The sequence below is a fragment of the Plecotus auritus genome (genome assembly GCF_963455305.1).
Source record: "Plecotus auritus genome assembly, chromosome: 4".
NCBI lineage: Eukaryota > Metazoa > Chordata > Mammalia > Chiroptera > Vespertilionidae > Plecotus > Plecotus auritus.
This window is the reverse complement of record NC_137775.1, coordinates 113451498-113476497: the sequence shown is the minus strand read 5'-3', so window position 1 is coordinate 113476497 and position 25000 is coordinate 113451498. Positions and strand designations below refer to the sequence as shown.

At 38.9% G+C, this 25000-nt stretch overlaps 1 protein-coding gene across 4 annotated transcripts in view; it reads right to left on the bottom strand.

The window, feature by feature from the left end:
* The window catches only part of FOXP2 (forkhead box P2), a 751705-nt gene that overhangs the window by 6847 nt on the left and 719858 nt on the right, over positions 1-25000 (bottom strand). The window lies entirely within an intron of this gene.

Genomic DNA, 25000 nt, shown 5'->3' with positions numbered 1-25000 from the left:
TAATTAACTGTTTTTCTCTTGCTGCTTTTAATATTCTCTCTTTGTCTTTTGCTCTTGACATTTTAATTATGATGTGTCTTGGTGTGGTCCTCTTTGGATTCCTTTTGTTTGGGGTTCTGTGCGCTTCCTGGACTTGTAAGTCTATTTCTTTCACCAGGTAGGGGAAGTTTTCAGTCATTATTTCTTCAAATAGGTTTTCAGTATCTTGCTCTCTCTCTTCTTCTGGCACCCCCATAATTCTGATGTTGGTACGCTTGAAGTTGTCCCAGAGGCTTCTTACACTATCTTCAACTTTTTGGATTTTTTTTTGCTTTTTGCTTTTTCGGTTGAGTGTTTTTTGCTTCTTTGTATTTCAATTCTTTGACTTGATTCTTGTGTTCCTCTAGTCTGTTGTTGGGTTTCTGTATAATATTTTTTATTTCAGTCAGTGTATATTTAATTTCTAGTTGGTCCTTTTTCATATCTTCGAGGGTCTCATTATATTTATTGGCCTTTTCTAGGATATTCTTGAAAAGCCTTATAACCGTGGTTTTGAATTCTATATCCATTTGTTTGTTTTCCTCCATTTCTTTCGTTTGTGTTGTTTCTTTGTCACCGCATTTTCATTGCTTCCCTGAGTTGGTAGGGTAGCTTTGTGTGCTAGGTTTCCTATATGGCCCAGTGCGTCGGCCTCCCCAGTTAACGTGAGGTGGACACTCTTGGTGCATCCCTTTGTGGACTGTGTGTACAGCCTTGTTGTAGTTAAGTCTTGATTGTTGTTGGTATCACAGGGAGGAATTGACCTCCAGGCCAGCTGGCTGTGAGGATCAGCTGTGTCTACGCTGGGAGAAGTTCGGTGCTGGAGACAGCCTTACAGGATTAGACTTGCCAAATTGCCAAAGCCTCTGTGCTCAGCTTGGATGGGGCGGAGTCTCAGGGCGGAGCAGACAGTCTTGGCTTCCCGTCAGCCTTGCTGTTGCGCGTGTGTGCCTCCAGACCTCTGCCTTCCTTGGCTCCCGAGTCTCCGCCCAAGAGTCCAGATTCCCCCCGCAAGAGCATGGGTCCTCAGGGGCTCTCCTGGAACTGGGGTTCAGTGGAGTCAGAACTGGGGCTCAGTGCAGTCAGGAGCTTCCAACTCCCTTCCACTAGGGAAAGCCTGTGCAACCTCCGCAGTCTTTGTGTGCACTGGCGCGTGCGCCTCCAGACCTCTGCCTTCCCTGGCTCCTGAGCCTCCACCCAAGAGTCCAGATTCCCCCGCGTAAGAGCATAGGTTCCCAGGTGCTCGCCTGGAACTGGGGTTCAGTGCAGTCAGGAGCTTTCGACTCCCTTCTGCTAGGGAAAGCCTGTGGCAACCTCCGTAGTCTTTGTGCACACTGGCGCGCGCGCCTCCAGACTCCTACCCACTGGGGCTCCCCCAGGTCTCCCCCAGGTCTCCGAGTCTCCAGGTGCCTTTCTCCCTACCTGACAGTCCAGACTCCCCCTGTATGAGCCTGGGTCCATGGGGTTTCGCCTGGAACTGGGGTTCAGTGCAGTTGGAACTGGGGTTCAGTGAAGTCGGGGGCTTCCTTCCCCCTCCCACCCGAGAAAGTCAGCCAGGCTCTCAGCCGCCCTTCCTCTCTGCATGCACAAAGACCTTTTGCCGTACCTCCAATTCTCTGTGAGCTTTTCTCTTTCCTTCTAGTTGTAGAATTTCCACTCAGCCAGCTTTCCTGTGGTTCTGGATGGTGTCCATTCTGTCTTTCAGTTGTAGTTTTGAAATTGTTGTGTGAGGCAGCAGTTTAGGTGCTTACCTATGCCACCATCTTGGTTTCTCCGGTTTCTTGTTGTTTTATTGATGGTCTCCTTTGCTGTGCAAAAGCTTTTTATTTTGATGTAGTCCCATTTGTTTATTTTCTCTTTAGTTTCCATTGCCCTAGGAGCAGTATCAGTGAAGAAATTGCTTCGGCATATGTCAGAGATTTTTCTGCCTATGGATTCCTCTAGTATTTTTATGGTTTCTCATTGTATGTTTAAGTCCTTGATCCATTTTGAGTTTATTTTTGTGTATGGTGTAAGTTGGTGGTCTAGTTTCATTTTTTTGCATGTATCTGTCCAATTTTCCCAACACCATTTATTGAAGAGACTGCCTTGACTCCATTGTATGTTCATGCCTCCTTTGTCAAATATTAATTGAGCATAGTGATTTGGGTCGATTTCTGGGTTCTCTTTTCTATTCCATTGATCTATATGTCTGTTCTTGTGCCAGTACCAGGCAGTTTTGAGAACAGTGGCTTTGTAATACAGCTTGAAATCTGGTATTGAGATCCCACCTACTTTGTTCTTCTTTCTCAGGATTGCTGTGGCTATTTGGGGTCTTTTTTTACTCCAGATGAATTTTTGGAGGGTTCTTTCTAGGTCTGTGAAATATGCCATTGGTATTTTAATGGGGAGTGCATTGAATCTATAGATTGCTTTGGGTAGTATGGACATTTTAATGATGTTGATTCTCCTAATCCATGAACATGGTATGTTCTTCCATCTGTTTACATCTTCCTCTATCTCTTTTTTCAGTGTCCTGTAGTTTTCTGTGTATAGATCCTTTACCTCCTTAGTTAAGTTTATTCCTAGGTATCTTAATTTTTGTTGCGATGGTAAATGGGATTGCTTTTTTAGTCTCTCTTTCTGTAAGTTCACTATTGGTGTATAGAAATGCCATAGATTTCTTGGCATTAATTTTGTATCCTGCTACATTGCCGAATTCATTTATTAAGTGTATTAGGTTTTTTATGGAGTCTTTTAGGTTTTTTATGTACAATATCATGTCATCTGCAAATAAGGACAGCTTTACTTCTTCTTTTCCAATTTGGATGCCTTTTATTTCTTCTTCTTGTCTAATTGCAATGGCTAATACTTCCAGTACTATGTCGAACAAGAGTGGTGAGAGTGGGCATCCCTGTCTTGTTCCTGTTCTTAGGGGAAATGGTTTTAGTTTTTGCCCATTGAGTATGATGTTAGCTATGAGTTTATCATATATAGCTTTTATTATGTTGAGGTATGATCCTTCTATTCCCATCATGGTCCATCTTATGACAACATTATTGGTGAGTAGATTGCTTAAGCAGCTAATCTTTCCCCTAGAAATTCTATTAATTATTTTAAAAGTAAATAGTAGTGAGGAACATTGTAACTTTTATTAAAGAAGTGTAGCCTGGTAGAGTCATACCAGACCTCAGTTCAGTAACTTCAGTACTTGAGTTCTGGCTAAGAAAGAATTCAGAGCCAAGACTCAAACTACAAGCAAAAGTTTATTTAGAAAGTCACAGAGGTAGACGAAGTGACCCAGAAAGGAAATGGGCTTAGGAAACAAGTTACAGAGGCAAAAGAAGAGTCCTTGGAGCTTAGGAGAAAGAAAGGTAAAGGTAGTGGTCTGGGGGGATGGGGACCAGGAGGGGAAGACACAGGCATGTTCCTGGGAAAGAGATCACTCTGGGTCCTACATCCTAAGGGCTTTTAAGGGTGGTGATTTTAGAGGAGGTCCCAAGGGAGCTTCTCAATAAAATATACATCAGCTTTGCATGTGTCCTTTTAGGGTTGTGGTCTCCAAATGTTAGCATTGGTAGCGAGTTATTAATAAAGGAAGGGAACAAAGGAAATCAGACATTAACTATAATCAATTAGGTAGCATAACCCTGCTTAACTAGGATGCTACAGCTTCACAAACTTCAGGGGATCAGAACATTGCCCCACAAAGGAGATTAATACCCCTCTCTCCACACTATAGGAAGGAAGGACTGCTTTTCAATCTCCCTCTCCCACTTGCCCAGACTGTGGGGGTAGGTGAGCACATGCACAGCAGAAGCCAAGATGGCGACCACAGAGGCCAGTCAGTCTAGCCTGGGAAAAGGATTGGATTGGATAAGAGACACAACCCTGGAAAATGTAAAAAATAGATTGGTTAGGGCTTGGACCCATCAAAAGCCCATGAAAGCTTGGGAAGTTGATTGGTTAGTTTGAAAAAGTTTCTGGTCCTTCCCAAACCTGCTCAACAAAGACATTCTCTCTCTCTCTCTCTCTCTCTCTCTCTCTCTCTCTCTCTCGTTCACTCAGCAACATGTGCTCACCCTGTACGCTCATTCATTTCATACATTTCATAGCAGCCATATGAGTCTAGCAGCTGCCCGGGCCTGGCTCCAAAGGACTAGGCTGCAATATGGCACAGAATTTGTGGCTGGTGGTCTTATTTCTGGCCCTATGAATACAAGATGGGAGTTTTCCACAGCAGGATGGACAGAAATGAAACATTGGAAACCTGGGGACAGCCTGCTATTTCCACCCAAATAAATCTTATCAATCTACAACCTCCCAAGCATTGCTCTCTTGAAATGCTTTCCTTGAGACTCCGTAAAAGAACATGATTTCCACTGGCAGGACACTGACTGGTGGCACCAGGGAAGCGGGGCATTAGTCAATGCAGCTGGTCCTGAGGTCAGCCATGGCATTGCTTGCCTGGTTTTGCTGCTTTTCTGGGCCTAGCGTTGAAACACAACTGAGGCCTAGATGTTATCCCTTGGGGTTCATATTTACAGGAATGGTCATGCCAAGGCCTGCATGGGAGTCACATGAGGCCACTCTTTGGCCCCTTATTCCTCCTCTAAAGGGTCTATTCATGTCCAGCAACATCAGAGAAGAAGAGGTCAGTCCAAACCACATGATCAGCAATATGAAAGGGCAGGGGGTCTAAGCTGCATGATCAGCGATATGAAAGCACAGGGGGTCTAAACTCCTTGAGCAATGATATGCTAAGGGAGGAAAGGTTACTCTGGGGGCATGATCCCTATTTTCCCAGTTTTGCTAGTGACTAGGCACCCTGGGCTTTCCACCCTGGTGACTGTCTGGACCTGGCCCACCATCCTTGTTCTGATCATATGTCTAACTATCTCCAGAGAAGTACTTGGGTTTATAAAAAAATAGCAGAAAGACAGTTCAGAAAGCCAATTCAAGGTGATGCTCCTGTAACTATTTTCATATTTTGCATGCATGGACAAAGAATTCTGAAATTTCCCCAGTGTCTCCACTATACCAAGCTATGATCAACTCTAAGCTCTCAGTTCTAAGTATAGTTTACTCACAAAGGTTGGAGACTATGGAAAGTGGCCTTTATAAGATCACTAGAGTCCAGGTGCACGAAATTAGTGCATGGGGGGGGGGTCCCCTCAGCCCAGCCTGCACCCTCTTGCAATCCAGGACCCTAACCACTCGCCTGCCTGCCTGCCTGATCGCCCCTAACCACTCACAAGCCTGCTTGATTGCCCCTAACCACTCTGCCTGCCTGCCTGATCGACCCTAACCACCTCTGCCTCAGCCCCCGCTGCTGCTGCTTTGTCCAGAAGGACGTCCAGAATGACGTCCAGGAAGTTGTTCGGCTGTCTGGTCTAGTTAGCATATTGCACTTTTATTATTATAGATTACTGCATTCAGTGGGGTCAATCATGAAATTCTATTGTAGCCAATACAAATAGAAACTCAAGAAGAGGGTCTGTCATTGATATTTAATGAAACAGAATTTATTGTGCTTAAGTTTTACATGTATAAAAAGTTGCATTAAATCCATAGCACTGTACTATTATTGAAAGGAAAACCACTGTTGTTTTAAATTTCCAAGAGAAACTGTCCTGCAAGAGAAATCCCATATAATAAAAGGCTAATATGCAAATTGTCCCCTTGACCCAGAATTCGACTGGGAGTTCGACCAGGGGGTGGGGCCAGCTGGCCAACTGCCTGTGGTCCCTCCCCCTGGCCAGCCCCACTCCTGATTGCCCCCCCTTCCTGATCGGGGTGGGCCAGACAGACTCCACCTGTGTACAAATGCATGCACCAGGCCTCTAGTTACTAAATAAAATTGTAGTCCCCTCAAAAAACTGTTATTGATTAAAGAAAAGTTTATAAATTTAAAAAGTAAAACATCTAATATATGCACATGACTAGTTTGTAGATACTATTTTACATGATGAATAAACTAATTAAAGATTACACAGTCAATTAGAAAACTTGAAAGGTGCAATTAGGAAAATACATACCAGAGAGGTAGGCAGGGGGATCAGGTGCTGTCTATGTATGTGTGTGTGTGTGCGCACGCGTGTGAGTATATACACAGGTGATTTCAGAATAGTAAAAGCCTGAAATCATAAAAACTGTTTTTGAGGATCATTTTAAAGACAAAAGAAACTATTTTGACTAAAATATCTACCAATTGAATTCAACTACTTTGACTATATGCTTCATTGAAGTAGCCAATAGTTTCAGTAAAATGACTGATGAACCAACTGGTTATTATGGTATTATGTAGACATGTCCAGAATTTTAAACATTTATTAAATGTTTAATGTTAATATTCCCAAAGTACTCTCTAATATATAGAAAATCAAATCTTCTAATAAGATTACTTGTGAAATTTTATATTCACTTAATGACTCTTATTTTTAAAAATGACATTTTGATTTAATAATCATTATGAGTTGAATTTTATAATTTTAGGTTTTCCAGGTTCAATCTGGGACTCAGAACATTTGAGTGAATGGAAAACTCAAAGTTATGAAAATAATTAGAATAAACTCTTAAGGTTAATATAACAGCACTTTTTTCCTAATTAGGTCTCATACATGACCCATGAATAATCAAAACTTTCAAGGTTAAATGGCTGAATATTTTAAAACAGATATTAAAAAGCTGCAAGATATACACAGATATTTGACACTGTTTTATGGGATTGCACTCCAACCAATTATCATTAGTTTGGGCATCTTATAATTTAGATTTGACCTCTTATGTAGTTGGTGTATCTTAATGTTCTCAGGGCACTGAGAAAACCTAGGAGTTCTCCCTACTCTGACTCAGTTTCTAATCCCCTGTTCCACTTCCATTGTCCCCTCAATTAGAACACTGCCATATTATGAGTATCTGATTCATTTGTGTTTACCTTTCTTGTCTGTATTTAATTTGCATAAATATCCTGTGGGAAAGTCTCAAGTTGGATAAAGAGGAATAACAATTTATTTTTAAAACACCCAGAGATAATTTTTTAAAAGGATATCTATAAAGGTATGTTCAGGTGCATTCTCAGAGAATTTCAATATGCACAAAATTTATTTATTTCATTATTTCACTGACTTGCAAAAAAAAATCTGTCTGAAATGAGACACAGGGGATGACACAGGATTAAGTTAAAACCTTAACCCTACAGCCATTATTAATAGGTAGGACTCAAACTACCCATGTATATAAGTACTTCTGAGTAACTTAAATTCCAGACTCAAAATATCATCCTTAAAACATCATGTTCAGCTCCTACTCCAAGATATTTCATGCTGACTTAGTCTGTACTTCCCTTTTCAACCCTCTGTTCACAGAACCTGAAGTTCCCTTCTGGTCTTTCTACCATCTATGCATACCCTGTCTGCCATTTAAGAGCCAGACCAACTTATATCTTATCTACTTCTAAAGATTTGGTTTGACCTTTCCAGCTTGGGCTGATCTGCTACTCTGACACACCAAAGCATTTTTTCTTGATCATTCTGATACTCAATACTTTGAAATCTTTGAATCTAACACTGTATCAAACATAATTTCATTCCATGTTCCTATTCTATAGACAAGAAATGAGTGACTTTCCAAGGGGTATGATAAGTACACGGTTTCTTGGAACCTTGTTATTCCTGCTATCCTGTGTCCCCTTTTTCACAAGTACTGTACTCAACTGTCTAGTGGTGGCTGGACTGGGTCTTGCCAACTAGACTATGAACGTCACAGGTTAGGAGAGCTATGCACATAGCAAGCACCTAGTAAGTACATGTTGACTGAATAAATGATGTGCAATCAAGTCATAGTTTCATTTGCATTAATTCTAAAAAAAATATCTCTCTCTCTGGAATTAAGTATTCTTGGGATCCTTCCCATCAGGTTAGTTTGTGAACAAGGTATCAGACCCAGGACAGATGTAAATAAAATTTCTTTACTAAAATAAGCTAAAACCAAAGCCAATAATTATTAATGCTTAGGTTTCAATATTTGATTGCCATCAAAACAATGTTTAAGAAAGAAAAAAAAAAGTAGAAAGAAAAGTTGAAGCATCCCAACTACCCATGCCTATAAATAAGTGGAAGTCTTTTCAATAAAAATAAAATTCTACCATGATTGTCTCTATGTACATTAGGTTTCTCATTTTTGAATCTCAAAGGACTCCATGCTTTCCCTTGTCCTGTTGTACAAACTCAAAAGAAACAGAACACAAAGAAAACATGCGTTTGGTGGGCTGCAGGATGAATGAGAAATTAGTCTCTTCTGTGGCCATTAGCAGTGTCTTTCCCTCCTTGGCCCCATTACAGAATATGAAGGTCATCTAATTTATTTCCAGGAAAAAAAGTGGCTATCTCTACAGTGTTCATTTTTCCAAATTCTTCAAGGTACCATGTGTTACAAGGATAATTAGATATTTTTCTAGGAAAAATGCTCCCCTTCACCAAAGAAAACTCTGACAATTCAAATACAAGAAAGAAATCTCTTTAAAGAAACTCCCTCTCTACTGAGTGCTCACCAGGTCTTCCTATGCATCTCCTTTTCTAGTAGAATAATATAAAGATTTTAATTACTGGGGTGTGATTTAATACAATAAGGTTTACGTATTCAATATTTTTATTAACTTGTAAGTGTAGTGTAAATAATACTGAAGAGTTTAGGCACCTTATTCATACACTTCAGTCACACAGTTAAGTGGCTAATACATTGTTTAAGAATATAGCGGATAAAATGCTTGGGTTTGAATCCTGCCTCCTTTACTCTTAGCTATGTGGCCTGGGGGAAGTTACTTAAGGTCTCTGTCACTCTGTTTCTTTACTCTTAAAGCAGGAATAATGAAGTGCCTACTTTAAACAGCTGTTATGAGGATTAAATGATTATTTACATATGAAAACTACTTGGAACAGTACCTGGGTCATAAGTGATCAATAAATGGTAGAGACAGTCATGATGTAATCACAACCTTAAATCCTTTAAGGAAGAAGGTATGGTATAAATACATGAATTAAGTTTTAAATATTATATGAGCTTAACTAGCTCTACAAATATTTTAGCCCTTCTCGCAAAAAGAGATTTGTATTACTATAATAGGAAAGTCATAAAACAAACATATATGTACTCCTCATAATACCATAATTATCCCAAAGAATTATTTATTGAAAACAAAAGCACTAAGCCAAAAGCCCAGGTCATGTCTCAGATCACTTTTGAATCAACAGAAAAAAGTACATTTCAAAGTAGAATGGCCATCATTGAAATGCTCTGTAAAGAGTCCCTACACTTATTTTCCTCACCCATCAATCCCAGACCTCATCATTACCTTGTCATTAAAATCATTAACATACATGCATTGAATGGCCCAGGCCTATATCATATCTGTTATGCACATCAAGCTTATGCAGTCAAATAATATATTGTATGTTGGAGAAAACTTAAATAGATTAGTTAAAAGTAGACTAAAAAAATGGAAATTTTAAAAGAAATAGCAATCCTATATAATAAAAGGGTAATAAGCAAATTGACTGAACAGCGGAACAACTGGCCGCTATGATGGACACTGACCACCAGGGGGCAGATGCTGAACGCAGGAGCTACCCCCTGGTGGTCAGTGCGCTCCCACAGGGGAGTGCCGCTCAGCCACAAGCCAGGCTGACAGCTGGCGAGCACAGTGGCCTGCTTTCGCGGCAGTGCTAAGGATGTCCGACTGGTGGCTTATGCCTGCTCCCCTTGGCTCATGGACTGTGAAAGGGCGCAGGCTGGGCTAAGAAACCCTCCCCCAACCCCAGTGCACAAATGTTGTGCTCCAGCCTCTAGTCCTATCTAATAAGAGGTAATATGCAAATTGATCAACACTCCAACACACAAGATGGCTGCCCCCATGTGGTCAAAGATGGCCACCCACAGGTGGACACAAGATGGCTGCCACAAGATGGCTGGCAGGGGAGGACAGTTAGGGGCAACCAGGCCAGCAGGGGATGGCAGTTACAGGGGACCAGGCCAGCAGGGGAGGGCAGTTGGGGGTGACCAGGCTGGCAAGGGAGGGCAGTTAGGGGTGACCGGGCCAGCAGGGGAAGGCAGTTGGGGGTGACCAGGCCTGCAAGGTAGGACAGTTAGGGGTGACCAGGCCTGCAGGGGAGGGCAGTTAGGGGTGACCAGGCCTGCAGAGGAGGGCAGTTGGGGGTGACCAGGCCTGCAAGGTAGGACAGTTAGGGGTGACCAGGCCTGCAGGGGAGGGCATTTAGGGGTGACCAGGCCAGCAGGGGAGGGCAGTTAGGGGTGACCAGGCTGGCAAGGGAGGGCAGTTAGGGGTGACCGAGCCAGCAGGGGAAGGCAGTTGGGGGTGACCAGGCCTGCAAGGTAGGACAGTTAGGGGTGACCAGGCCTGCAGGGGAGGGCAGTTAGGGGTGACCAGGCCTGCAGAGGAGGGCAGTTGGGGGTGACCAGGCCTGCAAGGTAGGACAGTTAGGGGTGACCAGGCCTGCAGGGGAGGGCATTTAGGGGTGACCAGGCCAGCAGGGGAGGGCAGTTAGGGGTGACCAGACTGGCAAGGGAGGGCAGTTGGGGGTGACCAGGCCTGCAAGGTAGGACAGTTAGGGGTGACCAGGCCTGCAGGGGAGGGCAGTTAGGGGCAATTGGGCTGGCAGGGGAGCACTTAAGCGTTGATCAGGCTGGCAGGGGAGTGGTTAGGGCGTGATCAGGCTGGCAGGCAGAAGTGGTTAGGGACAATCAGGCAGGCAGGCAGGTGAGCGGTTGGGAGCCAAAAGTCCTGGATTGTGAGAGGGATGTCCGACTGCCCGTTTAGGCCCTATCCTAGTGGGATAGGGCCTAAACGGGCAGTCAAAAATCCCTCGAGGGGTCCCAGATTGGAGAGGGTGCAGGCTGGACTGAGGGACACACCCCCACTCCCATGCATGAATTTCATGCACTGGGCCTCTAGTATATATATATAAGCCTGCGAGATAATACATTTTTTCTGCCAAACATTCCTTTATAGTATGGATTGAGTAAAGTCTCTAGTATCTGTAAATGGCATAAAGAGCATCAATCTCACTTGAAAAAGCCAGTAACATAATACCATTATCTCCTATTGCCAATAATTAATTTAAAGTTTACTGTGTACCTTCTATATATAAGGCACGGTAGGAGCATTTAAACGTCTATCAAAGAGCCTGCAGTACAGCATGGGAACACTATGTACTCGAATAACTACATGATTGCCAGCCAGAAGTGTACTAAGAGAAGCAGCAATTAAGTGACAACAGAGAGTTAACAGCAGGCAGAGATTATTTATTATTTGCCTCTAAGAAAAATCCCAATGGATATCATTTAAGACAGTAAAGTAAGAGCAAGTTTTGATGGACAAAAAGGGAATTGTTGACTATGCAGATGATAAAGCTCTTTCTGGGTTTGAAGAAGATCTATGCTGGATGGTTTGCATATTCATCATGCCATTTCCCCCCCACTCATGTGAACGATTTAAGGCATTTTACAGATTAAACTGCAGTCCTTAGTAGAACCCCTAATAATAAGTAAAGTAGAAATTACTTTAAAATATAGAATTGATTGTCTATAGGAGCAAACAGATGAAACATTTGAAACATCGAGGACTTACTAGGCTTGTTTGTTTCTAATATGAGCAAGGAAGAAAAAGAAAACTAGTGGAGTCACTGATTTATTTTTATTGTCTCATTTGTGAGATCTTGAATAAAGGATAAGTAGTAGACTTAGTTTTAATATATCTTATGACAGGAGTCTATGAAGTTTGGATTGGACAATCTCTCCAGCCATTCATTTATTCATTGAACACCTAATACCTACCAGGCAACTGTGTTATTCCAGAAGAGTACACATTGGCACAGAAGGGCACATATAAAAGATAAACATGTTTCCCTTAATAGTCACGTTAATAGTTCTTCTAAACCTGATACAATATGTCATATTCCTTTCAGTGGGTGCGGAAATAACTTCATCTTTAATTTTAAAGCAAATTATCCATTTGGCAAATAATGGATAGCCTTTCAAACTATAATCCAGAAATTTATTTCAAACAGTATAACCATTTTTCTGCCCTTGAAACTAAAGATTTATAATTTAACTATTCCTTTTAATCTACTACTTATTATTTACTACAGAAAAGCAGTAATTTATATTTCCTGCTTAAAGACGGCATAGCCACCTCCTAATTTGATATAATTTATACTTGGGAGAGTTAGAAATGTATTTGGAACTTCTTCAGATAATTGGATAGAAAGTATTTAGTGATGGAGGGATGTAAAGTCTGTTGCTATTTTCTGAAATTGAGGTACAAAGTCAGCGACTTAAATCAAAGAACTTCTAGAAGGATAAAATTTTAATTATGAACAAAATCAGAAGTGAAATAAAATCAGTTCAATAGACATTATGTGCAAACCACTAAGCTAGGATCTGATGTGGAAATAGGTTCCTGTTTTCATAGAGTTTTTCGGTTTAATAGAGTAAGACAAATACTGCACACAAGGCAGAATGTGATCCATACCATAGTAGACAAAGTGCAATGAAAGAAGTGAGATAAATTCTGGCAACATCATCAGTCACTGCTCTATGAAGGAGGGGGTTGTCACTTCAGGCAGGTTTTGAAATATATGAAAATGTTCATTATGCAGAGTTGAGAAAAAGTGCATTCTGGCCTTGGTTGGTATGTCTCAGTGGTTGAGCACTGACCCATGAATCAGGAGGTCATCAGTTCGATTCTCAGTCAGAGTACATGCGTGGGGTAAGGGGTTTGCAGAAGGCAGCCAATCATTGTTTCTCTCTCATTCATGTTTCTATCTCTCTAACCTTTTTCTCTTCCTCTCTTTAAAATAAATAAAAAACATATTTTAAAAATTATAAAAATTAAATAGATAATGACTTTTCATAATATATGCAATTTTGATAAATCTGTATATTTGTTGTTTTAATTGCTCAATGAGGAAGGGAAGCAAATCCAAAACATTTGGATACTATAAAGTGAAAGATGGAAAGATATCAAAATAAATTTATCTATAGTCCTTTTAAAAAATTTGGTAGAACATCTTTTCACCTTTTCCCTGCCCTAGCACACTTGAAGGATATCACATTACTCATTGGATAATACTAAAAAACCTATCCTCAGAAATAGCAGTAGGTCCTGATGGTTCAATTTTACTATGAAAACTAATTTTATTTGACCCAATATAACAATCTTTATCCAGTAACATGAACTTGTATATAGAGTACTTTTAGAAACATATTAAATGTATTGAAAAACTATGTATCTGTTTCCCACTCAATACAGATTTGTTCAAGTCCTTGGTTTTAAAGTTCCTTGATCCTTACTTCTACTAATTGTAGTTTCAATAACTTTAACTTTCATGGGGTATACTGATTAACTCTAAAAGAAAATGTTTAAAATTATATGGATTCATCTTTATCTCTTATTTATTATGTTCTACTTGTTGGTCAATGACATTTAAAAATATGAGAATAGACTGAGTATTGCTATAGGCTAATGCAGTCCATTGATTTCCATGTTTTGACTATTTCACAAAATAGCATCAAATTTTCTAATTAAAAGGAAATACTCAGATGAGTTTTTCTTTTAACTCTCTACAGTATTTAGTACTTGCCACAAAATTGTTGAATAAATAATGATAACTAGTATGTAAGCATTTAAAAATCAAAGTATATGATTTGCACTTTATCAATTTCATTTACATTTGCATACATTTTTTATTTAAATAGTTAGTTTGCTAATTACAAGCCCCTCATGCTTAGTACATAAGCACCTTTGTTTTGAAATGTAAAATAAAATCCACAATATAAGCACAGACTCTATTAAGATGAAAAAATTTAGTTTCATGAGGCTCAATTTTTTATTTTTATTGTTAGTTCTGAGTAGCTAACTTCTGTTGACTGATATCTTGAAAGATGTCATCACATCAAATAAAACAAATTTAAAGTAAGTTTTTTAGAAAAAGACATTTCACAGGAAAGCTGGTAAAATTTAGAAATTGTATAAGGAATGGAGATTGTGAAAATTCAATTTTACTCATTTCCTTCTAGTATATAAACACAAAATGATATCATTATATTTGTAATTTATTGGTAGATTTATAAAAATTTCAAGTTTTGTTATGTTCATTGTTATAAAGGCAAGTTGAAATGAGAAACAATTTATGCTTAAACGTTTTTAATTTTGGAGGGGTAAGTATTTTAGTTTAACATATCACAGAAATAAGCTAAGAAATGAAACTACAGTTATAAATGGAAAAGGTTACTTTTAAAAGAAAACATTTTGTTAGTACTTTTTAAAATGACAATCTTAGGCTAAAGAAATTATTTACTTAATTTTACTTAAGCTGTTTATTCTTTTAAAATAATCCTGATTTCTTAGACTAAATCCTATATTTTATATTTTAATTTTAATCACACATTAGAGAAATATGTAATTCTCTTACAGAAATGAATAAGAAGGCCATATATTTAAAATTAAGTAGAATTAATTTATCAATTGAGAAATTATAAGACAGATCTTTACTTGTATGGTTCAATGGCTTGCCAATTTATTATTTTTAAAGATTGTTTTCACTTTTGTAAATTAAAATAACATTTACCACAAAAATTCTAGTGTTGAATTAATTGATCTTTGTTTTGATTTGCAATAGTTTGTATATAGCTGCCAATAGTTTGTATACTGTATAGCTGCCATTAGGACAGTATTCAGAAACACAACTCCAGTTCAACAGATAAAAATTGTGATTATTTCTTGATGAAAAGGTAAATATTTCTCCTCCCAGAAATGTGCCACAATTTTTAAAAGGGGATAGAAAAATTGGGGTGAACAAATAATATTTCAATTCCACATATACCTGTATAGTTTGCTTTCTTCAGAATATAATTAGAAAATGCCCTACTAAATTTTCCATACTTTTCACTCTGGCTAAGGATAAACAGCCAAATAAATTTCAATTTTTCTTCTTAAAATCAGCATACAACCTTAATCCTATTGTAGTTAATAAATCTCTTTACTCCCTTATTGTATTTTCTTTAAATATTCAGTCAGTGTTTAATTGCAATGGAATATTATTTTCAGATAATTATAATAAAATGTTCTCTTCTAAGTTATATTGTCAATATTAAGGATGTGGTACACAATTCTATCTTATATCCTAACAGATCTGACTTCAAGCTTCAGTTCTAAAGTTCCACTTAAAGATAACATAAAGTTTAAGAAACATGACAAAAAGGTAGATTAAGGTTAAAGAAACAATTTTATAAAGTGAATGTGTGGTAGTCAGTTAGACAGATATGATTAGAGCAAGGAAGATGGGCCAGGTACAGAAAGTCACTAGGGCAGAAAGCTCCAGGTGCCTAGCAACAGGCAAAACTGGGAAAACAAGGACCTCACCCCCAGGGTAACCTTTCCTCTCCTAGCTATCTCTGGTCATGCAGTTTGAACCCCCATGACCTTTTATATTGCTTGTCTTTCGGCTTGGACGCTGCCCTGACCTTTCCTCCCCTGGCATGTTGCTAGTCATGCAGTAGATCCCCTTGGAGGAAGAACAAGAGGCTGAAGCGTGGTCTCAGGAGACTCCCATGCAAGGCCCTTGCACCGCTCAGGCATTAACCCCTGGGGATAACATCTAGGCCTCAGTTGTGTTTCAGTTCTAGGTTCAGAAAAGCAGCAAAATCAGAAGTGAAGCCATGGCTCAGGATCAGCTGCATTGACTAATGACCCCCTGCTCTGGTACTGACCCAATCAGTAGACACAAAGACCCTCAAAGGACACACCTGGAAAGGTGATGACTATTCTATTGAGATCCTTCCTTAGACCCTCCCTCAAAACCCCTACTTTTAAAAGCCTTAAAGACAGAGGCCCCAGGCCAGCTCTCCCTCAGGAGCACACCAGCCTCATTCCCTGCCCCGCTCCCCAGGTGCATTTCCTTGCCTCTCTCTTTCTCTTTAGCTGCAACGGTCCTTCTTTTGCCTCTGTGACTTGCTCCCTGGGCTCACAAGTCATCTGCCTCACTTCTTCCACAGCTCAATTATTCTACCTCTGTTGCTTTCTAAGTAAACTTTTTCTTATAGTTTGAATCTTGGCTCTGAATTCTTTCTTAGCCAGAACTGAAGTACCAAGGCTGCTGAACCAAGGTCCAATTGGTGTCATTTTTGCCACCAACAAATATCCTATATAATAAAAGAGTAATATGCAAATTAACCATCACTCCACTACACCCACCAGCCACGCCCACCAGCCACGCCCACCAGCCAATCAGGAGCAAATATGCAAATAAACTCAACCAAGATGGCCACGGCCACAGAGAGCAGGAGGGAGGCTTGGGTTTCCCTGGCAATGAAGGAAGCCAAGCTTTCCGCCTGCCCTTGCCGGCCTAGGCCTCCACTCAAGGCTACAAAGTTTCAATGATAGAAGATACATAAACCCAAACAGAAATGGCGGCAGCCACGGAGCTGGAAAGAGCAGGAGGCTAGGGTTGCCCCCGGCGATGGAGGAAGCCAAGCTTTCCGCACACCCTGGCCGGCCCAAGCCTCCACTTAAGGCTACAAAGTTTCAATTATAGAAGATACATAAATCCCCCCAAAAATGGCTGCCACCATGGAGCAAGCAGAAGGCTTGGCTCTGCTCCAGGCTACAAAGTTTCAATTGTAGAAGATAAATAAACCCCAGATACCAGGGCCTCCGCTTGGGTCGCTGGGGGGCGTGGCCGGCCTGCAAACCACCACAGGCCCCTCGCCCAGGCCGCCCCACACCCCAAGGGAACCCCCACCCTGATCTGGGACACCCTTCAGGGCAAACCAGGTGGCCCCCACCTGTGCACCAGGCCTGTATCCTATCTAATAAAAGAGTAATATGCAGATTGACCATCACTCCAACACACAAGATGGCTGCCCCCATGTGGTCAAAGATCCTGCCCCCATGTAGACACAAGATGGCCACCACAAGATGGCCAGCAGGGGAGGGCAGTTGGGAGGGACCAGGCCTGCAGGGGAGGGCAGTTAGGGGTGACCAGGCCTGCAGGGGAGGGCAGTTAGGGGTGACCAGGCCTGCAGGGGAGGGCAGTTAGGGGAAAACAGGCTGGCAGGGGAGCAGTTAGGCATCAATCAGGCTGGCAGGGGAGTGGTTAGAGGGTGATCAGGCTGGCAGGCAGAAGTGGTTAGGGGCAATCAGGAAGGCAGGCAGGCGAGCAGTTGGGAGCCAGCAGTCCTGGATTGTGAGAGGGATGTCCGACTGCCCGTTTAGGCCCGATCCCAGTGGGATTGGGCCTAAATGGGCAGTCGGACATCCCTCGAGGAGTCCCAGATTGGAGAGGGTGCAGGCTGGGCTGAGGGCCCCCCCTCTCCCCCGTGCACGAATTTCATGCACCGGGCCTCTAGTAGGTTATAAAATGCCTTTCTTACCAAATACACATCTACTTCCCAAGCCATATGTCAAAAGCTAAAGTTAAAATATCATATAGGTATGTAAAAACCTTCCATTTCCCCTGGTACTAGACATAGAAAAAAATTAATACCGAATAGCAATATTCATTTTTTAAAAACCACTCAATGGTTCTTTGACCCCTATGGAAAGAACATTTCTGAGGCTCAACTAGTGTTAGTGCAGATGAAGATATACCTCTAACAAAGTATCTTCCTTATATAGGAAACAGAAGCAGTAAGCTCCAATACTGTCAGCTAAAACTTTTCTGACACATTTTGCCTAAATTGTGGGGAGTCAGATATTGGATGTCAGATATCATTTATACAGTTCTAGAAAAATCCTTTAAGACCCTGCAGGAACCCACACGTTTCCCCAATTGGCATGGTGGGGATATAACACTTTTCAGCTGAAGGCAATGCAGCTCTCGGAGGATCTTTTTATTAAGAGGAACTAGAATGAGTTGTAGGTGCCACATATGGGGATTGGGATAATGTAAAAAAGAACCACAGCTACGGAGCCACACTTGTAGCACCTAAAAAAAAAGTAAGGTGATAAAGAGCTCGCATAATCATAAGTTCTCTACAATCACTTTGGAGAGAGATCTCAAAGCTAACTAGCAAAGTTAATGAAAATGTTTAGAGATTAAATAAAAATGGAATTAAGTCAGAACAAAAATTATGAGGCCCAGAATTGTAGGAAAAAAATAAAGGTGTGATAGAAAAATTGTTACAAGTTGTGAATTAGAAAAATCTGTAAAAACATAATATGTATTTATGTTTAGAACTTCATAATGTATCTTAATGATCTAAATATCAGCAAAAATAGTGCAAGTTTAATAGGCATTTAGACAATGAGAGAGAGCATTCCACCCGCTCAAGTTGTCAGTCACTTTCAACTGCTTTCCTCTGAAATACAGAGCCAATTTCAAATGCTTTTGTCCACAGAGGGTGAGATCTAAGATCTGTAGGGATTTAATATAAAATATCACCAACCAAAGGTGTAGGGTTTTCAATTGTACATGTGCCTACAAATAGCAATTTAAGTTTTGAGGCAGCCAAAGAGAATAGAAGAAAGGTAATATTATATACTTGAATTTTTTCATTATGTTTCACAACAATTCACAATGTATTTTAGATTTTCAATACCGTTTTAAAATGTGGGAGTCTAAAAGTCCCTTTTAGATGTCTTTGGTTACAAAGTATTATTGCCAGGAGAGGCTAAAGTTTCTTATTGGAATGATAACAACGGTTGATGTTCTCAAGAGGCAGAGGATGCTGGAAAGATGACTAGAACATGCGATGTACAGAAAGTTCTGGGGCATGTGTTCAACATGTTAATCAAAAAGATGAATCTCCATTGCAGTCCTGAAATAATACTGCACTACAAATTTCATGTGATGCCTGAGCCTTTGACTTTCTTACCCTAAATTTTTGGCTTCTAAGGACATAAAAAATATGTTTTCTGGTCTTATATGAACCATATTAACATCTGATTCTACAAAGAAGATCATTAACTCTCAAGCTTCAAATATTTGCTTGAATAAGAGGGGAAATAATAATCACCAATGACTAATATAGAATATTAGCAAGTATAACTTTGAAATGTTATAGAGGCTAAGAGGATTCAGGCATGAAACAAGAATTCATCTGAAAACTCAACAGTAGGAGACTCTAATCCTCAGAAATGAGAAGAACATGACAAGGGAAGGCTTTGTGTATAAAGCCTTCAATGCAAAACCAGCTCAGGAAGAACATTCATTTTGATCTCTAGAAACAGAATTTGAAAATAAAAAAATGGGAATCGTGTTTAACATTTTTACAAAAGAAAGATAGGCAAACCTGAACCAACTTATTGAGAGTGGGGAGAAACAATTGCTTAATAAGAAAGAAACAACTGAGTTTAAACTAAATATGGTGGGTACATCATTAAATTTCTCTTTTTGCCTCAGGTTTGGAAAGAGACAGGAAATGGATTGATTCTGCCAGCAGGAGTTCACCTTCCAGGTCTACCCCTAATGTTCTCTTCTCTTTTCATTCATTTAAGTCGAACACACGGGAAAAGAGAGTACGCTTAAATTATTTCTGCCTGAACACATCATCAATCCTAATTCTTTAAGTGGTTCTTTTAAGAGGCAAACATCAATATAAAATAGAAATATAAAGTAATTTTATCCATATTCTATAGAACTCTGAAAAGTTAGGTAATCAGGTATATTGGCACTGAAGTACATACGGGAAGAATATTATACATTGTAATGGTACTCAGCTCAGACTCTTAAGGAAGTATTTGTTCAGACCATGATGGCTCTAGAACTCTTTCAATAGCAGTAGAAAATCAAGGTTTTTAAAATCCATTGATCAAAACGTGACAAAATAAGTTTCAAAAATCTATTTAGAATCTATATTATCTCACCTGGCTTCAACCTGTCCTACTTCTTGCTAAAAGCCACTTAGCATTCATTGATTTATACTGTATTGATCCCAGTATATATTTATTTCTTTTTCAATTCACCTTCAATAAGATAAATAAAATTTAATGTGATCTGGGAGGATAATCATAAATGAGATGAAAGGGCCAGCCTCTCTCTATTCACATAAATTAGGATAGTTATAAAATATATTAACTAATTAAAATAAAATTTAAAAAGTGTACTCTACTAATATTTAGAAAGATCTTTTTGCTCCCTTGTAAAGATGAACACTGAATTTACTTATCCCTTCTTCTTCAGAGTTGGAAGACAATCTTGGATTTTACTCTTGTAAGTATTTCTTTGTGAAGTCAACCCATTTCAAGCTAAACTGTCATCTCCCACTTAATTCTTCCTAATCACTATCAGATGGTTATTGAATGCTTACTTTGTATGCTATGAGGTGTTAGGCATTTATATACTATAATTTCTCTAAAATATCATCTTTGTCCTTAAGTTAAGGATATGTGCAAAATGATCTCCCACACATGCACAAACACAGACATGCTCTCATACACACCGTGTTAGTTCCAGGAATAAGCCCTTCAGAAGAGGAGCAGAGTGTGGGTCCTGACAGAAAACTTACATGGGAAAATAGGACTAGGCCCTGAAGGAATGATGGAATTTAGATGAGGGAAAGAAGATGAAAAGCAAAAAAGAAAAGAGCAGAAAGCTAAGTAGTTAAGGCAAAACAAATGTACTAGTTTGGCAAAAGCCTTTGTTAGGGGTACTACAAGTGTAGAAGTTAGAGTGGAGGGAAAGTATTAAATGTGGAGCATCAAAACAAATAATATGGATGCTAATGTGGTATCTCTTGTTTTCCAAAAATAATTTGTAAGAAGCACTAATCCATAGATATTTTGCTCTTCTAAAGCTTCAAAACATCTCCATCAATCTCAGGAATCCTTCTATATTTTACCATATAGGATTTCACCATTTTGGAGTTGAATGGAAAGACTAAAAAAAAAAGTTTCAGTTTTGTTTTATCCTGAATCTTAAGGACATTTAGTTCTTGGGTTCAGCAAATAAATGCTGAACTCCTCACTTTCCCTCTTAAACCTCTCCTCCTGTGTCCATTCTTGTTCTTTATGAGTTTTTAAAGTTTCTATGACCTCTCCCAATTTTCTTCTTTGTCCTCAGCATTCCATTGGTTGTCTTGTTCTAGTATTTCTCTTTACAGCGCTTCTTGTATCAATTTCTGCTCTTCACACCCAATCTTCTACTTAAGTCAGATACTACATATTACAAGAATTACTTCCGCTTCCAGTCTCTCTCACCTCCAGCATATCCTGCTATACATGAGCTTCATTCAGTCATAGTTCATTCAGTACACTTTTAGATTACTTTACCTAAAGCATAGCTCTGATACTATGAAGCTCAAGCTCATAACATTCACAGGCTCCATACGGGCTAAAATAAAACCCATAGCTTGATATTTAAGACACTCCACAGTCTAGTCCCACTTCATACATTTTAAATTCTATTTTCCTTTTTATACTCTAAATTCCTATCAAAACTAATAATGTTTTCTAGGCACATATCACAAGTTCCTATTCTGGGTTGATATTATTCTCTCTTTTTGAATTGTTAATTGTGTACAACCTTAAATTACATCATCCTATATAATAAAGAGGTAATATGCAAATTGACCATCACTCCAACACATAAGAAGGCTGCCCCCATGTGGTCAAAGATGGCCTCCACAAGATGGCTGACAGGGGAGGGCAGTTGTGGGCAATCAGGCTGGCAGGGGAGGGCAGTTAGGGGCAACCAGGCCTGCAGGGGAGGGCAATTGGGGGCGACCAGTTCAGCAGGGGAGGGCAGTTAGAAGTGAATAGGCTGGCAAGGGAGGGCAATTAGGGGTGACCAGGCCAGCAGGGGAGGGCAGTTAGGGGCAATCGGGCTGGCAGGGGAATGGTTAGGGGGCGATCAGGCTGGCAGGCAGAAGCAGTTAGGGGCAATCAGGCAGACAGGCAGGCGAGCAGTTGGGAGCCAGCAGTCCTGGATTGTGAGAGAGATGTCTGACTGCCCGTTTGATCGGGCCTAAATGGGCAGTCGGACATCCCTCTGGGGGTCCCAGATTGGAGTGGGTGCAGGCTGGGCTGAGAGACACACACCCTCCCCCATGCATGAATTTTGTGCACCGGGCCTCTAGTTTTATATAAAAAATTTCTTATCCTGCTGACTCTAGCTGATGCCTACCATGAAGTCAGGCCTCATATTGTTTAAACTTCATATACCTTACTTCATGAATTATAAGAAGATGTGGGAGGAAAAGAAAAGTGATTGTCTAGTAAACTTACTGCATGCTTATGTTATGAAGTGCCATTAAAATGGGAAATATTTTAATATTGTTTATAGACTCATTTACAATAACAATCAGGTATTACAAGAGGTAATATAAACCAGTAAATGTGTACACAGCACTATGAGGGACACACAGAGCAATTATTATGCTTCAGGCACTCATTTCATTTGCAACTATTCTGTGAGGTAGGTATTATTGCTAACCTCATTTTCAGCTGAGAGAACTGAGGGAAAAAGTGAATCCTATTCAGCTATTAAATGCTAAATCTGGGATTGGAACCCCTGTAATCTATTACCAGAGCCCATGTACTACTGATACCACCAGACTTTTCTGGGTCTAGTTTCTAATTGCATCCCCATAACTATCCCTCTCCCAAACAACAATAATAAGTACCATGACTTCATTTCAGGACACATAAGTAGGCTTTTTAAATGGTTCATAAAAATTCTTCCATTTCTGTTTAATTTTCAAAGTACTTTGAAGTGCATTCAATTATATGCAGCCAAATTTCGATTGAGAGAATTAGATAATATTTTTCTTTGGCTTATAATGTACATAAAATGTCTAACATTCTTTAAGTGAAAGTTCCTAAACACTCTATAAAGATGAAAATACAAAATACTGAAATGAAATACTATCAACAATATTTGACATCTTATATACAAAACGTTAACAGCAGAGACAGATTAAAAAATGAATGTAATTCAATGTTTTGCATGATAATTAAAAGTTTGATTATAATTTATATAAGTTAGAAAAAGACAAGATTTGGCCTTCCTCTAATTTTTCTTTTCTGAAATCAATTTCTAATAAGCTGAGGGAAACTTTTCCTTATATCTCCCTAAGAAAAATACATAAAAATATTCATATATGCATAAAATGTACAGTTTGTTAAATGAACATTTTAATTTTATAAAGCCATAGTGGCAGTAAATCAGGCATTATATATACAATTTTTACATATCATTTTAAACATAATATTTTCTTCTCTGACATATTCCACAATTATACTGTAGCTAAACTAATAAAATGAAGACCCTAAAATAGTAATTACCAAATGAGGAATATTACAACCCTAAAAATGCCATGATTTAGCCTAATATCATCTTAAGTTCTAAAAAGATAATGTTTGATAAACTAGTTTATTGCATCATTAATTTTAATACCATCACATTAAAATACTTCTCTACATGTTCTCTATATATGGTCTATAACAACTATCTTCTGCATCCTAGCAATAGGGAGTTGTATCAAGTGCTTAAATACTTTTATTATGAATGTCATTTCTCTAAACTAGGTCTTTTCTTACAGGGGGAAACAGGCTCTAACTCTTACTTGCTCTTTAAAATTGTATTGTTTTAACATTAGCATACACAGGAGAACTGCTGAAAGTAAAAGGCATACAGCTACCCTGTGCCTGGCTCCAGGATAAAGCAGGAATAGAAAACTTTTGTCTGATTGCTCACTTTTCTTATTTTACTGTACTGCTATTCTCAAGAGCATATATTCATATTCTTGCTACTTCGAGTTTTATTACTGCTTTTGTATTATTTAATACATCTAAAGACACTTCCAAAAGACAAATTTTTCCATTTTGAAAAAGTCATGGTTTCGAACCTGATGAAACACATTAATGTTCACAGTGTGTTTTTCAAAAAGATGATAGAATAAAAGTGCTATAAAGCAATTAGGTACATGATCTGAAAGACATTAATATGTCAAGTAGAATAAGATGTTTTAAAAGTCAACAAAAATAATATTCTGTGAAACTAGACACATATAAAGATCACATTTCTCTTTCAGATCTTTGACTAGATACTTAATTCAAACATCGGTGGAGAAAATATAAAAATGAGAGAAAGTAATAAGCTTACCTCAGTAATTTAAAATTGGAAGTATATAACATTTAATTTTAGGAAGTACATATAGACATAAGTTATAATTCAATATAACAACTGAATGAGATATATATATATATATATATATATATATATATATATATATATACTGTATATATATTTCAGATTCTGATTTCCCCCCCTGAATTCTAGGTTATTCCATAGTCTGTACGTTTTAGTAAACAAGAAACTGATATGGTTGGCCTATTGAATAAGCCCAGGCATTTTTTAAAGTGCTATACACATTTCTGAAATTCACAAAACATCAATTTTTAATACATCTACTCTCTCAGCTCCATTAAAAGGATGGTAGGGGAAAGATTTTAGAGTAATTAATGATATAGTTAGCTGCTAAATATTAATAGGAATCGTAGTCTTGCATAAAATATAACGTATAAACCTTGCCAATACAGACGCACCAGTAATTAAAGTTGAATATGTAATTACACTGATTAATATGACAGGCAAAAAGTTACACTTTACTGGTTTCTATGTAAACTGTGGGTAACTGTTAAACTTTGCATTTTATGGTTTATAAAAATGGGCAATATCTTGACTACAGTTCATAAATGGTTTAGAGACCTGCAATAGTAGTAAAAATTATGCCAACTTACTCCATCATAAATATTCTTACTGCACCATGCAAACCAAACTGTGATAATGATCCATAAGATATAGAGTCATCTTAGACACTGCTTTACATCCCAGAGAATGTTCGTTGTATTAAGAATTTGTAGAGAACTGTTACTACAATAATTATGGGACATTGGAGAGATTCTAAAGATTCTTAAATTTGATTTGGATACACATATTCACATCATGAACACGGTGCAATTTAACTCCACTTAAACTTGTACTTT